At 38.1% G+C, this 16,994-nt stretch overlaps 1 pseudogene; it reads right to left on the reverse strand.

The window, feature by feature from the left end:
* Positions 1-4,253: 4,253 nt before the first annotated feature.
* LOC119470860 lies at positions 4,254-4,405 on the reverse strand (annotated as a pseudogene).
* Positions 4,406-16,994: the final 12,589 nt, after the last annotated feature.

The raw sequence follows: 16,994 nt of genomic DNA on the forward strand, positions 1-16,994 counted from the left end.
CTGTGGATTGTCTGTTTACTTTGCTAACTGCCCCTTCTACCATGAAAAATCTCTTTGGTTTAATTAAGTCCAAACTATTTTTCTTTGTTTTTATTGCATTTGGTTTTGGGTTATTGGTCGTGAAATCCTTGCCTAAGGCAATGTCTAGAAGGGTGGTTTTAATGTTGTCTTCTAGAATTTTTATAGTTTCAGGTCTTAGATTTAATTCCTTGATCCATCTTGAGTTGATTTTTGTTTAAGGTAAGAGATGAGAATCCAGTTTCATTCTCTTACATGTGGCTAGCCAATTATACCAGCACCATTTGTTGAATAGAGTGTCGTTCCCTCATTTTGTGTTTTTGTTTACTTTGTTGCAGATCAGTTGGCTGTAAGTATTACGGTTTATTTCTGGGTTCTCTATTCTGTTCCATTGGTCTATGTGCCTATTTTTATGCTAGTACCATGCTGTTTTGGTGACTATAGCCTTATGGTATAGTTTGAAATCACGTAGTATGATGCCTCCCGATTTGTTCTTTTTGTTTAGTCTTGCTTTGGCTATGCAGTCTCTTTTTTGGTTCCACATGAATTTTAGGATTTTTTTTTTTCTAATTCTGCAAAGAATGACAGTGGCATTTTGATGGGAATTGCGTTGAATTTGTAGATTGCTTTTGGCAGTTGGGTCATCTTCACAATATTGATTCTACCTATCCACAAGCATGAGCTTGGGATGTGTTTCCATTTGTTTGTGTTGTCTATGATTCTTTCAGCAGTGCTTTGTAGTTTTCCTTAAAGATGCCCACTGTCACCACTCCTCTTCAACATAGCACTGGAAGTCCTTCCTAGCCAGAGCAACCCGACAAGAGAAAGAAATAAAGGGCATCTAAATTGGTAAAGAGGAAGTCAAATTGCTGCTGTTTGCTGATAATATGATTGTTTACCTAGAAAACCGTAAAGACTCCTTCAGAAAGCTCCTGGAACTGATAAAAGAATTCAGCAAAGTTTCTGGATACGAAATCAATGTACACAAATCAGTAGCTCTTCTATACACCAACAGCCACCAAGCTGACAATCAAATCAATAACTCAGGCCAGGTGTGGTGACTCACACCTGTAATCCCAGGACTTTTGGAGGTTGAGGCATGCAGATCACCTGAGGTAAGGAGTTCAAGACCAGCCTGGCCAACATAATGAAACCCTGTCTCTACTAAAAATACAAAAATTAGCCAGGCTGTGGTGGTGTACCTGTAATCCCAGCTACTTGGGAGGCTGAGGCAGGAAAATCACTTGTATCCGGGAGGCGGAGGTTGCAGTGAACTGCGATTGCACTAATGCACTCAGCCTGGGTGACAGAGAGAGACTCCATCTCAAAACAAAACAAAACAAAACAAAAGTCAATAACTCAACCCCTTTTACAGTAACTGGAAAAAAATAAAATAAAATATAAAATACTTAGGAATATACCTAATCATTAAGCACTTTGGAAACAACTTTATATTTTGGAAGGTATTCAGATTTTTTCCCTCAATGTGAAAGGTAAATTATGATAAATTTATTTCTTCTTTTGTCTCTTGGGTTAATAAAAGCATTAATTTAATGTCTTCTATTAGCTGTATCTTTTTTTCTGTCACCCCAGTTTTCATTTCAGGTTAATTGAAGTGTAGATTTTCCAAATTGGTTTTTGCTTAGGCTCACTGAAATTGATCCATTACCCCTCAGTTTCTTTCTACACACGCTTCGAAAGCTAGAACTACTGAGAGGAGTAATTTTTTCCATTTATATATACTTTACTTATTATTTTCCAGGTTCTGATAGCAATATACTGCTCAGTGGGAAAAGATTTCTCCTGTGATTGAATTTTCCTGACACTGTGGTTAGGAGATTTCTTTCAAATTTTTCTCTTAATATTTTTCTAGTGCTGAGATCCTGCGGTTTGAAGGACTTTTATTTCAGAGACACATGCCATGCTTAGTGGAGACTCATTCAGAATGGAAACAAAACTTAGATGCTGATTATCCAAATACCCTATTTTGAATGTGAGACTCTTCTTACTGAGAGGACAATTTGGAGAGACATATGGCCAAATGACTAGGCTAAATACTAAATACTAATATTTAGTATTTTTATCTATATTAATTTCCTAAACCATGTAGATAAATTGCATATTTAAAAATATTCCAGCAATCTGAAAACGTGGCACCTACCCTCAATATTTCTAATAATCACTCACTTGTTCAGCACATATAGAGTACTTACCCACAGGAACACTTTGTAAAAGTCTAGGGGAACATGAGAAATAAGTCAGACACAGTCCCTGTTGTCCCTATTTACAATCTACTGTGAGACACAGATAATTAAGGAGGCGATTATAATCATATGGGATAAGCAGTTCTTCCTGTAGATTCAGACAAGAGATTCCAGATTTTCAAGGGATCCACATCTCAAACCTCAAAAAGTAAATTCCTTAAAACACAACGGGGCTGGGTGTGGTAGCTCCAGCCTGTAATCATAGCACTTTGGGAGGCCACGGTGGGTGGATTGCCTGAGATCAGGAGTTCGAGACCAGCCTGGTAAAGAGTGTGAAACCCTGTCTCTACTAAAAATACAAAAGTTAGCCAGATGTGGTGGTAGGCGCCTGTAATCACAGCTACTCAGAAGGCTGAGGCAGGAGAATTGCTTGAACCCAGGAGGCAGAGGTTGCAGTGAGCCAAGATCATGCCAGTGCATACTCCAGCCTGGGAGGCAGAGCAAGACTCCGTCTCAAAAATAAATAAATAAATAAAAAGCACAATGAGTGCTGTCAAAGAGAAAATAAATTGAACTCAGGTAAGGAGAGACAATATGCAAAATGATTATTGCAACAAGGGTGGGGAAAATCTTGCACTAAGAAAAGAAATTGGAGCATTAGGGAAGGAGACTATAGCAATATAGAGAGCACCATGACCGTGAGATCAGCATGAATCTCTGAGGTCAGGAGAAAAAGGTCTTTCTTTCATAGGGAGTAGAGAAGGCTACAAAGGACCGAGTGCGAGGGAGCAGGATGAAGCAGTGGCATGATCAAACAATGGATCAGTCTCTGTGGACATCCCATTCTCTGGTGCAGGTCTTATAGAGAGGCAGGTCTGCATTCCTACACGCAAGAAAGGACCGAAGTCCAGAGGCCTCGAAAAATGTGAGGAGCCTGAGCAAAGTTCGGTCAAGTCACATTGATGGCATTTTGTCCACACTGGCCAGTGGGGACCAATGGCTAATCATTCATGAGTCACAGAATGGGAATCGGAAGGTCCGTGTCTGACCTTGTCATAGGTAAACAAGGAGATCATCAGTGGCTCTTATCTAAATCTCATGGGGAGGAGGAATTTTTTCCAGGAAGCCATTTTTTGGAACACTAAAGGTGTGTGTTGGGAAGGGGTAGTTTTGTCATATTCCCTGTTTTCAAGGGGCACATGAGAAGTTCAATATCACCAGTGCCTCGGACGCAAAGTGATCCATAACCTTGAACACCAGGTGTCAGGATGAATGGAGCCTACAGTAAATGCCACGACAGGAAGTCATCAGCCAGTGGTGCTGACATTACCTGGGGTCTTGCTAAAAATGCAAATTCTCAGATTTGTTGAATCAGAATCTTCATTTACAGCTGAGTCCTGGGATGATTCATGCACAGGTGAAAGTTTTTGAAGCATGGCTCTGGGGAATTTAGGAAAGCATTGCTAGAAGAAGTGATAGCCTAGTTAACTAAGTCTCTTTCTTTGGTAATGTTCTGATTTGACTGTTTGTACATTCATTCATTTAAAAAACCTAATTGTTATTCCAAGAAAGTTGTATTAGTGTCTACATGTATTAGTTACATATTGCTTTACAAACTACCCCCAAATTTAGTGGCTTGAAACAACAACAAGCGTTTATTATTCTCAGTTTCTATGGGTCAAGAATTTAGGGACAGCTTAGATGGGTGGTTTGTAGTCAAGATGTCAGCCATGGCTGAAATCAACTGAAGACCTGGCTGAGGCTGGAGGACTCAAGGTGGTCCACTCCCATTGCTGGCAAGTGGGTTCTTCTCCATGCTAGGCCCTCTATACTGGGGCTTCTCCATAGGGCTGCTTGGGTGTCCTCACAAAATAGCGACTGGCTTACCCCAGAGAAAGACCCAGAGGAAAGCTATCCTGTTTATGACATAGCCTTGGATGTAACATGGAATCACTTCCAGCACAATCTATATTAAGTCCAGCTCACTTCGGGAAGATGAAGAGAATTAGGCTCCAACTTAAAAAAAAAAAATAGGGGAAAGCATGAACACAGTCTCTTACTGCCACACATTAAGCAGTTGAGTTTCCCACATTTGAGGAAATTGTAGGGGTCAGCATATTTGGAGTGCAATGGATAAGCCTTGCCCTGGGAAAACTACCTTTGTGATCATGCCAGGTAAGTATAGGCTCCAACTTTTAAAGGAAAGAACATCCATGGAGTTCTGGACATCATATAGCATTGTACAGGTGGGCTTTGTAAAAGTCAATGATGTTTGTCAATTTAATTTATTCGATGTTTTACTGCTGAAGATAGATAACTGTTTTTCAGTCTCCAAAGCTTACAAGAACATGCTTCATGCTATTTTAACAAGACAGAAAATTTTAATTATCAGAATGTCTTTTGAGAAAACTGTAGTTATTGGTGAAGGTCCATAATTTAAAGTTGAAAAGATAGAACTTTTGTGGGTGACAAGAGGATGTCTTTGCAGTTTGCTTTGTGGCAGTAAGTAGAGGTAGGAGGGACAAGAAAGAAACATAAAGAGCGAGGGTAGAGGCCAAGAGATAGTGGACAATCACATGTTCTACCCTGGTATTGCTCGCTGCTCTCCAGATTTTTAGTAAACTTGTTGGGCTCATGAATGTACAAGGCGAGTGGTGCTTTTTTGCAGACTGTGATGGGGCTAGGCTCTCTATCTAGACTGAATCGAACCAAACTAAGATACACATGCAGATGTGGAAGACAAACAGAAGCAAGAGGAAGTAAAGTTAGGAGAGTTTGCAGAATGAAGGTGAGAAGTGAGGTGGACCATGGTGGGTGGTAAAGGAAGCCTCTCAAAGGCCATGGAATTGAGGACTGAAGTCATTTTTAGCTACATCTCTAAGGGACAGAGGGATCTTAGTTGACATGTGGCTTGCACTTGATTTCTGGCAATTCTTCTCTTTTGCTGAGTCAACAGCATGATCAGAATATTATTTACTGTATTTCAGCTTTTGGTGCTATTTTAAAGTAACATTAGAAAGTAACTATGGAAAATACCTGAAGTCAGAAGAAAATTTTTATTTATTTAGGTTTGGAGTAGCAAGGGGTAGAGCTTGAAATGGAATTTCATTTATCAGCAACATGTTTACATTGCTGCCTTTATGCTCCTTCTGGAATTAGAATAATCTCCAGCATTTAGGGACCTACTAGTTTATAAATGTTGTAAATGTTGTGGCTTTGTTTTTCTGTTTCAGAAACACCTGTTTTCAATCTTATAAAATCCTGCCCAGGAATGAATGAATGATCTAAAACAAATGGTCAACATGACTTCTTATCTTGCTTAATAGTTTGAAAATCTGTTTTGTGAAGCTAAAAGCAAAATGACTTTCCTCAAAAAGCTTGTCCTGTATTTGGGGTTATAAATACAAATTTTTTGAGAAGACAATACATTTATCTGAATTTCATCTTCTAAAGGCTTAAATAATTTTCATAGTAAAACAAAATTGCCTCAAGTGCTATTGACTCCCTCCCCTAGACACCCATTAATGTAAAAGAAATCTAATCTATCATAAATGCTTGTTCTAAGAACGCCTGGCAGAAGCCAAGTATAATTTAACATTCTGTACAGCATCTGGTGACAAAGGACACACTATTATTGTTTTGAAGCATTGCAGAAATTCTTTTTTTAAAAAATCTTAGCTTTTAAAATTGAATCTTAGAAAAATTGCTCAGCCTGTTTGTTTCCTAGGTGCTAGATATTGGACATCTATAAACTCAAAATTGATAAAGTTAGGCATGCAGAGACAGCATATTTCTAGTTTACAAATAAAAGCAAGTTGTTTTCAACCAAATAAGAGTACCCCTAAAAAACTAGTAAAGAAAATAAATGAAAATGTATAATAAATTATTCAACAGAACCAAATCCAATGAACCCAAAGAGTTCATCATCTAGATTCCTGGAGGGAAGCGTTGGGTGGGCAGGGTATAAATCTCAAATGATTTTATTTCTTCCAATCCCTGTATTAATCTGTGCTTTGCCCAATTCTCTTTTCATGCTTCTTAATGACCTTTCAGTCCCCTTTTATAAATGGTCTGGCTGAACACTTCAGTCTCATCACCAGCTTACCGATCCAACCCAGAATGGAAGTCAGTCTCTCTTTCTCTGGCACCAGTAGTCTCTGTAGATAATTTTTCTAGACTAGAGGTCAGCAAATGTTTCCTGTAAAGGGACAGTTAGTAAACATGTTTAGCTTTGTGAACCATATGGTCTCTTTTTGACTATTCAGCTTTGAAATTGTACTGAGAAAGCAGCCACAGATAATATGAAAATGCATGGGCATGGCTGTGGTCCAATAAAACTATTTACAAAAATAGATGGTGGGCTGGATTTGGCCCACAGGCTGTTGTGAAAGTTGTCAGAATCAAAATAGAGTCATTTGTGACAATTGGAACTGGAAAAGGCCATAATGGGAGGGTTCTCATGCTTGTATACCTGGTAACAAGAACTAAAAACTCTGCAAAAAACCACAGCTTTGCACGAAGGCCACCAAAACCTTACACAGAAAATACTCCTATAAGGACATCTGTTCAGTAACTGCTTGTCCAACCTTGGATTCACATCACCCTTGTTATTGATCCTTACAGCCAAGAATAATTGATTCAAAACAACTTATGTAATTCTGTTCATTTTGCCTTCAAAAATTGTCCCTTGCCTCAACCTTCTGGAAGGTCTGCATACTTTACTCTGGCACATGTATTTCCATTGCAAAGCCATTCCCAAGTAAATATCACTTTTTTTAAGAGTCTCCTTCTCAGTCTGTTATGAAGGTTTGACACTGCATGTCCTACAGTATGTCCCCATTTGGTCTGACATAGGAGCTGGAGGAAGTATTCCATGGTGAGGAGAGGGGGAAAGCCCAGCTGTTTCACAAAACCACGGATGCTTCTCCTCTGTCTCCCACCATTCTCCTCCTCATCTCACTTTGAGTTTTCTGCTCATGTTGGCTGTGGAGGAGCATGGTAGAATGGAGGCTCAGTGAGGGGAGCAGAATGGATTGGGATATCCATCAGGGAGCCCTCCTGTAGATGACACCACCCATACTGTGGTGTTTGCAATTCTTTCGAGAATGCAGGGAAATAGAGGCTCCTTTCTGTCAGTTTCAGACCCAAGTCTTGAGCATAAAAAGTATGAAAAGACCCCTACTCTACCTTCTGTGACACTCTTTACCACTGTGTTTCGTTCTGTGGGTCAGTGATTGTAAGGATGGATATAGTTCAGGAATATAGAAATACAATAGTAGTTCATCCGTGACAGCTGTTCATTGACATTGTCCCAATCTCAGTCTGTCATGTTCTTGACAAAATAAATATCGCAGATGTATGCATAAGTATCAGTCATAGTTGTGTTTTTTCTTATTAGTAATTTTTAATTAAAAGAAATATAGAATTTAGCATGAATAAACAAAAGAATGTAATCAAAAGGATGCCTAGGCAGAAAATATCTCTAACGATCATGACATGCGATACTGTAGGAGCAAATCTAACACACACAAAAACGAGTATGTGGAAATAAGTTTTAGAATTTGGAATATGATCCAGGTTTTTCTTCTGACTTTGTCTGATGGAGTGACACCGAAAGGTGAACGTTTCAATATTTCGTCATCTCTGCATTTATTTTGTTTTGTATATTTTAACAAGTGCTTTCAGGCTGCAGGTGTCTTTTGGAAACATTTAGCCCTCTTCCAGCTAAATGAATAAATAATGATGCTGTGCCCTTTGCATTCAAATGAAAGGTTATAAACCACTCTCAGTAGGGTCTGGCTTTGAGTCATTTGGCCAAGGAAAATGACAGGTTCTAATGTGGAACATTTCATACTGTTCGAAAAACCCAAGAATGCCAAGAAAGTGGCTCAGGAGTTACCGTGGGGTACAGCTACGTGCGGTGGAGGACAGTCTATGAGAAAGGACACAGAGGTTAGCACTCATGGTCATCTGCATTGGCTCCATTTCCTATGTGGTCTAATGTTGGAATCCTATGCAAAGTTTGTTTGAAAATAGAGATATGATTTTGCAAAAAAAACTTGGGGCCGAGTGCAGTGGTTCACGCCTGTAATCCCAGCGCTTTGGGAGGCTAAGGTGAGTGGATCACTAGAGATCAGAAATTCCAGAGCAGCCTGTCAAACATGGTGAATCCCTGTCTCTGCTAAAAATAAAATAAAAAAAAAATTAGTCGGGCATGGTGGAGCATGTCTGTAATTCCAGCTACTTGGGAGGCTGAGGCAGGAAAATCGCTTGAACCCGGGAGGTGGAGGTTGCAGTGAGCTGAGATCCTGCCACTGCACTCCATTCTGGGCAACAAAGCGAGACTCCATCTCAAAAAAAAAAAAAAATTGCAAACACCTCTAATGCTTTGGTTCTCTTCCACAATCTGCATTCGGTTGTATAGACGTACCATCATTTATCCAATCTCCTGTTGATGTACAGTTGAGCTGCTTCCAACTTTTGAGTATTATAAATATATCTCTTTTAAACTTTCTTGTGTAAGTCATTTTGTGGACATATGTTTTTATATCTGTTAAGTTAAAACTGATGGGTCAAAAGGGGAGTTTATGTTCAAGTTTATAAGACATTGTCAAAATATTTTCCAAATTGGTTATACCATTTTAGAGCTTCATTTGCAGTATATTAGGGTTCCAGTTGTTCCACACCCTTACAGAATTTGGTGTTTCGTGGTAGCTCATTGGCAGGTTTTGATTTGCCTTTCCCTAATGCTTAATGATGTGAATTATATTTTCATAAGTTTACTGACTCTGTGTTTATCTTCTTTTGTGAAGTATGAAGTCTGCTTAAGTCATATGCCCATATTTTTATGGGCTGTATTTTTGCTTATTGTGTTGTAGGAATTACTTATCTATTCTAAATGTGAGTCCTTTGGCAGATATAGAAACGTGTTAATAATTTCCCCACTCTGGCTTGTCTTTCATTTTCTCAGTGGCATCTTTTACTATAAAGCTTCTTATTTCTAGCTTTTTCTTTGTAAGAAGTTTAAAAAGTTTCGATAAGGTTGTATTTGTCAAACTTTTGTCTTCTTTTATGAATAGTGCTTTTGCGCTTTAGTTCAGAAATCTTTGAATAGTAGTGGTGAAAGAGGACATCATTGCCTTGTTCTTGATTATGCCTTGTTCCTTGATATTAGAGTCATTTGCTGTTAGTCATTAACAGCAGACATTTGCTGTTAGAGATGAAGTTAGTTGTAGTTTTTTCATAGATGTCCTTTGTTAACTTTAGGAAGTTCCCTTCTATACATTTCTAAGGATTTTTTCCGTGGGTGTTAAACTTTTATAATACTTTTGCTGTATCTACTGAGATAATCATATATTTTCTCTTATTCTGGAATCTTGTTATTTATCATCATGTTATATTAATTGATTTTATAATTACATTAAGTAACTTTATAACATTAAAAACCTTGCATTTCTGGTATAAAACTCAAGGTTGCAGAATGTTACCATTTTAGTTTTGTATTAGTCCGTTCTCACATTGCTATAAGGAAATACTTGAGACTGGGTCATTTATAGAGAAAAGAAGTCTAATTGGCTCAAGGTTCTGCAGGCTGTACAGGAAGCATGTTGCTGACATCTGCTCAGCTTCTGGGGGAGGCCTCAGGAAACTTACATTTATGGCGGAAGTTGAAGCAGGATTAGGCATTGCTTACACGGCAGGGGCAGGAGCAGGAGCAGGAGCAAAGGGGCTGGGGGAAGTGCTACACATTTTTAAACAACCAGATCTTGTAATAACTCACATTCACTATCACAAGAACAGCACCAAGGGGATGGTGCTAACCCATTCATGAAGAACAACCCCCATGATCCAATCGCTTCCCACCAGGCCCCACCTCAATCACTGGGGGTTACAATTCGACATGAGATTTACATATACCCCAGTGTTAAAAACCTCCACTGATGTGTTGTTGGTTTCAGGATGAGTGTAAACTTTTTAGCATGTATAAAATCCTTCACAGATATTCAAGGTCATTTCTGATCATTCCTAGTTATGTGCCATAGGTTTCAGTCTTTTCACTATTCTCTGGACACCCATCATCCTTCGGGCCTCTCTACATTTGCACATTTTGTTACTTTCTTTAAAATAGTCTTCCTTTTCTTTCCATCTGAGAAATTTCTGCTCATCCCTGTCAGAACCAAAGCTGAAGTTTCCTACCATAGCAAAACACTCCTATTCCATTTAAAGTCATATGGTCTTGTGCTATAATTATGTGCTGACAAGTTTATTTCCCAACTGGACAGTGAGCAGCTTGATTGTCTTACTCACTTTTTTTTTTTTTTTTTGAAACAGGGCCTTGCTCTGTTGACCTGGCTGGAGAGCAGTGGTGTGATCACAACTCACTCTAACCTTGAATTCCTGAACTCAAAAATCCTCCCACTTCAGCCTCCCAAGTAGCTAAGACTTTAGACATACATCACTATGCCCAGCTAATTTTTATTTTTTACTTTTGTAGAAGCAAGGTCTTGCTATGTTACCCAGGCTGGTCTGGACCTCTGTACCTCAAGAAATCCTCCTGCAGTGTCTCCCAAAGTGTTGGGATTACAGGCATGAGCCAACTTGCCTGGCCCTGATCTTACCTTTGATCCTCAGCACCTAATAAAGGGCCTGGGATGAGTAGAAACTCAACAAGTGTGACTAAATCAACAAAGGAAACAGATGGGAGATGGTAGACAAAAGAAAACATGCCATACCTGCACATTTTTAATGCTTTACCTAAATGTTTTTATTTCCTTTTATGATAAAGTCAGAAGGAAATAAAATAGGGCCAGGTCACCAAAGATTGTACAGTTCATTTTCCTTCCTAGATTTTTCCAGCAAGAGCAAGATTATGGTTCTCTTGTTGGGCTGCAGCTGCGTTTACTTTGAGTTGTCCTGTTTTCAGCAATATGTATGATGATTAACTGCTAGAATTCAATAATGGGCAGTAAGATTAAGTGATGATGGAAGATTAATTTAAATACAGTCTGAGGTTAAGTGAGGAAAAGCAAAGATTTTATTTTTGTCGAAATCTGAGATATTATTTATGGTGGTATCAGTGATATAACCAGAAATAATAGATTAAAATTAAGAAAGGAAAATTTTTAGAGAAAGATAAAAAGTCTCTAGACAGTGAGACCTGCTAGACTGTGAAATAGGCTTTCAAGTAAATTGATGGAATACAGTCCCTGGAGACATTCTAAATAAAGGGACAATGGACTAGAAAGTATTTTGCAGAGAAGAATTCTGCATTGATGACTGGAGGGAGAGGGGGCAGGGAAAGGGATGATGACCAGATGTGGCCGATGGCAAAGCTATGCATTGTGAGGGGAGGAGGAGGCTCTGCAACTGGGAGACCTGCAGAGAGTTTGCTGAAGGGAGAAGAAAGGACAGCATTAGTAATGGGAGGAGGGACACTGGAGTCTGAATTACCACAGCACGCAGATAGATATTCAGGTTGATAGAAAAGGCTGGCTAGATCCAAACACTGACAAACAAAAAGAACCTTGGATGGAGAAAGCAGATCTTGCTCAAAGAGCATCTTGATAGATTAGAAGCATTTAATCCTGACATCATGGGTAGCAGGAAAAAAGTGCAGATTCTTGAACTTGGAATTAGCCTTATGCAACAGAATACTCACAGTCACTTACCGTCTCTCTCCTTATGGAAGGAAGGTGTAAGGCAGGGATGGGGCAAGGTGCTATCTGTTTCTGCAAGCCTGCATCTGACAGAGAATGAGTATTTGCTGAATAATTGTTGAATGAAGGGAAGAATGACTGGATAAAAATTACATAATCAAAGCAGAGTTGTAAAAAAGATTAGTTTTACAGTTGGGTGCAGGACAGATTAGAAGAGAGGGAAGCTGGAGATAGCACAATCATGGAGAAGCCTCTTGGAGTGTGATACAGGGTACCAGCTTTCAAACCTCCTGTCCAAGTAAGAAATTTATGGTGGAGAATCATATCTTTCTCACATCTGTAATCCCTGCACTTTGGGAGGCCGAGGTGGGAGTATGTATCACTTGAGGCCAGGAGTTTGAGACAAGCCCTGGCAACATAGTAAGACCCTGTGTCTACAAATAATAATAATAAAAAAACAGCCAGGCATGGTGGCTTGTACCTGTGGACCTAGCTACTCAGGAGGCTGAGGTGGGAGGATCACTTGAGCCCAGGAGGTCAAGGCTGCAGTAAGCTATGATTGCACGATTGCACCGTAGCCTGGGTAACAGAGACCTTGTCTCGAAAAGTTTTTTTAAATAGGAAAAAGTTATATTGTGACTCAGTATACATATACACACACCAACACACACGAATATGTCACAAAACAATACATTCGCTATTAAGTAAGGAATGATATGAATGTTTTTTGTATTCTATTTTATTTTTTAATGAGACATATTAAATTGATTTTACGACTGGCTAATGTGAATGCAGTTTGAAAAGCATTGACCTGAAAATAAATAACCAATTACTATAATCAAATGAGACACAATAAACAGGATACCTTTTGAAGACATATTGAAGTCCAACTTCTCTTGTTTGTTTGGAGTTTTTCGTTTTGTTTTGAGGTGGAGTCTTACTGCAGTGCCCGGGCTGGAGGGCAGTGGCAAGATCTCGGCTCACTGCAGCTTCTGCTTCCCAGCTTCAAGCTATTCTCCTGCCTCAGTCTCCTGAGTAGCTGGAATTATAAACATGCACCACCATCCCTGGCTAATTTTTGTATTTTTGGTAGAGACAAGGTTTCACCATATTGGCTAAGCTGGTCTTGAACTCCTGACTTCACGTGATCCACCGACCTTGGCCTCCCAAAATGCTGGGATTACTTAAAGTGGGAAATTCCTGGCAGCTGACTGGTATTCAGACCAGGGAGATGCGGTTAGTCATATGGAATAAAGGTGTGGTGACCTCAGATACACAGTGAAAATTATACATTTGAACCTGCCAGAGCCTTTCTGATACTCATATATCCCTCCACACACAGAACTTAGAGCACATTTAGGAAACTTACTGGGGACTCTAGGTGTGGGAATCAGTTAAATACCCAATGGGTTGTTTTGATAATTCAGATTAATGCCAACATATGACAGAAAGCTCAAAAGAAGTTATTATTATTATTTTGGTAGAAAATATGTCATGGGCCTTCTAATCTAGAACGGAATTGAATTGAATTTTAAAGTTAAATATTAATCCCACTAAGCTTTTCATCTTGCCAATTTTTTTTTCTCAATGACACAGATTCTTCTTATTTGTACAATTCCTTCCAGTCCAAATCTCTTGGATAAGGATGTTTGTAAGTTGTTCTAATTTCTGTTGCTCTTCCCACTGGCAGACAGAAAACTATTTTGCTGTCTGAGCTTCCCAGTAGGCCTGCTGATCTAATTCTCCCTTATTTCTTAATAGGTTTCGAACGACCCTCTCTTGTATTCATTTCTCTCCCGACACACCAGTAAAAGGCCGTCTTACTTCCCTTGACTCTTGCTGACAGTAATATATTCTTTTCTTTTCTTGGCCTTAATTGACATTGTTTATACTCACAGGGATATCTTAACCCTCTTCCTTCCTGGTAGTTTAAAAAACCCACCTATATTCATACCTCATTTGTCTGAGAGCATTCCCTAGAGAAGCTTTGTTGGCAGTTACTTGGTCCTTTGGAAGCTCTTTTTAAATCTTGGCCTCCCCTCTGGGTCTTAATTATGTGTTTCTGAAAATTCTTCAGCTTTCTTAAAGACTCATGGAGAGCAATGCAATGAGGTTTCAATTAATGGATCCTCTAGGAAAGAAGACCTTTATAATCCACTGTGCTTGTATTTTTAAAAAGGCAAAACAAAATAATCCTTATAAACTGGTACACAGTGTTGGTTTGCTACCTAGGCTCAAGGGAGACAGACTGTCCTTTGCTACTGTTCTTGAAAAAGAGGAGAGAGAAACTGGATCCTTGTGACGTGGAGCTAAAGGCACCTGAGTTTAGAGGTGGACACATCTGGGTTTTAGTAGTGGGTCTGCCACTAATTTGCTTTGTGACTTTGGGCTGGGTATTTAGTTCCTCTGAGCCTTAGCTTTCTCATCAGTAAAATAAGTGTAACACTATTTACTTTAGTAGAATAATGGATTAGATAGGAAAATGTATGTTAAGGGCCTAGCACAGTGGTTCATCGACTTTGATGTGTATCATAATCACCTATAAATTAATAAAGAATACAGAGGCCACTTGCACTGAGGTCAGCTAAGATTCTCTGTATTTGTACCAAGATCCCATGTGATTCTGCTATACACTGAAGTTGGAAAAACTAATCTAGCATCTTGTAGATATTCAATATGTACAAGGAAATAGGCAAGGATCATTTGAATTTTCTACCACTGAGACCAAGTGACACAGGGCTTATCTAAGACTGTGGATGAATCAAAACAACAGAAAACTTCCCCTCACTCTATGACTATCAAATGTCAAGTAACAAATAACAGCAAATCTACTGCTGGGAAAGGAGCAAGAGCATGGAATGAAACCCTTTCTGAGGTTCAAGTACACAGGTAAAGCCTAAAGATGACAGTGAAACAAGAATGTAGAGAATAATTCTTAAACATAAAATAATACTAGAAAACAATGCCTGTAGTTCACTGACAGTAATCATAGCAACGAAACCCAAATCCAGCTCAACAACTGACTAGATTGTCTCAACTTTCACTGTAAAGACGTAGCAGAAACAGATGTGTGACCAGGCACAGTGGCTTATGCCTGTAATCCCAGCACTTCAGGAGGCTGAGGCGGGCAGATTGCTTCAGATCAGGAATTCAAGATCAGCTTGGCCAACAATTTACCGTCAAGAAGCAAATCGATCAGTAGAACCAGACTTAGAAATGAACATGATATTGAAACTATCAAACAGAATTGAAAATAACAATGATCAACGTGGTAATTAATAAGGTACATATCCTGCATAAAAACATGGGGAATTTCAGGAGAGCAATGGAAATTATAAGAAAGCAGGAAATGAAAATTTTAGAAATAAAAATAGAGTCACAGAGATGAAGAATGTCTTTAACGGGCTAATCATAAACTTGACACAGATAAGGAAATAATTAGTATATTTAAAGATAGGCCATTAGAAATAATGCCAACTTAAAAAAAGAATTTAAAAATGGCACATCCAAGAGCTCTAGGATAATACTGAATAGTCTAATATTCATGTAATTGGAATCCCCGGGAAAAAAAAAGAGAAGAGGGAAGAAGACACATTTAAAGAGAGAATGAAGAGATAATGGCTGATAATTTTCCAGATCATTGAAAGGCATTAAATGCCAAATCCAAGAAACTTAGAGAAATTCATGCAATATAAATACAGTACACACACACACACACACACACACACACACACACACACACACATGCTCATAGATGTGTCATATTCAAATTGCTGACAACAAAATATAAAGAGAAAATGTGAAGATAGCCAAAGAAAATGAATGCATATTACATAAATACACAGGAAATATTTTCCCTCATTTTGAGGGTGGCTCTTTACTTTCTTGGTAGTTTTCTTTGAAACACAAAAGTTTTTCATTTTGATAAATATGATTTATCCATGTTTTTCATAACTTCTATATTTGGTGTCTTATCTAGGAAAATGTTACCCAATCCAATTTCACAAAGATTTAGTTTTGTTTTCTTCTAAGGGTTTTGTAGGCCTAGCTCTTACATTTAGGGTTAAGATTCACTTTGAATTATTTTTTGTGTTTGCTGTAAGAAACGAGTCCAGCTTTATACCTTTGCATGTGGCTATCCAGTTGTCCCAGTACTATTTGTTGAAAATTTTCTCCCATTGAAATTCCTTGACATCATTGTCTAAAATCAATTGACCATAAATATAAGCTTTTCTCTACAGACTCTCAATTCAATTTCATGTATCTATATATCAACCTTTATGTCATTAACATACTACCTTGATTATTATAACTTTGTACTAAGTTTGAAATGAGAAAATGTGAGTCATCCAACTTTGCTCTTTTTCAATAGTGCTTTAGTTATTGTTGGTTCCTTCTATTTTCACATGACATTTAGGATCATCTTGTCAATTTCTGCAAAGAATGCATCTGGGACTTTTTAGGAATTGCTTTGAATTTATAGTTGGATTTGGAGAGCATTGCCATCTTTAACCATATCAAATCTTCCAATGCATGAACATAAAAATGTCTTTCCATTTATTTAGATCTTTAATTTATTTCAGTGATGTTTTGAAATTTTCAGTGCACAGGTTTTTCATTTCATTTAAAAAATTTATCCCAAAACATTTTATTCTCCTTGATGATATTATAAAATAAAATCGTTTACTTAGTTTCATTTTGGATTGTTCATTGCTGACATATAGAAATACAATAGATTTTTATGTATTGATCATATATCTGCATCCTTACTGAACTCACTTATTAGTTCAAATAGTTTGGGTTTTTAAAAGTTCCTTAGAATTAGTTGTGTGTGTGTGTGTGTGTGTGTGTGTGTGTGTGTGTACATATACATATATATATGTGTATATATGTATATATATATATATAATTAGTTGTGTACATGTGTATATGTGTATATATGTATGTATGTGTGTATATATGTGTATGTATATATATAAAGTATTTCATTATTAAGCAAAGGTAGTTTTACTTCTTTCTTTGCAATCATGATGTCTTTTATTTCATTTTCTTGCCTGATTGTCCTGGATAGAACCTCCAGTATAATGTTTGAATAGAAGTGTCAAGAGCAGGCATC

Source organism: Cebus imitator, unplaced genomic scaffold (genome assembly GCF_001604975.1).
Source record: "Cebus imitator isolate Cc_AM_T3 unplaced genomic scaffold, Cebus_imitator-1.0 Scaffold42, whole genome shotgun sequence".
NCBI classification, from domain to species: Eukaryota; Metazoa; Chordata; class Mammalia; order Primates; family Cebidae; genus Cebus; species Cebus imitator.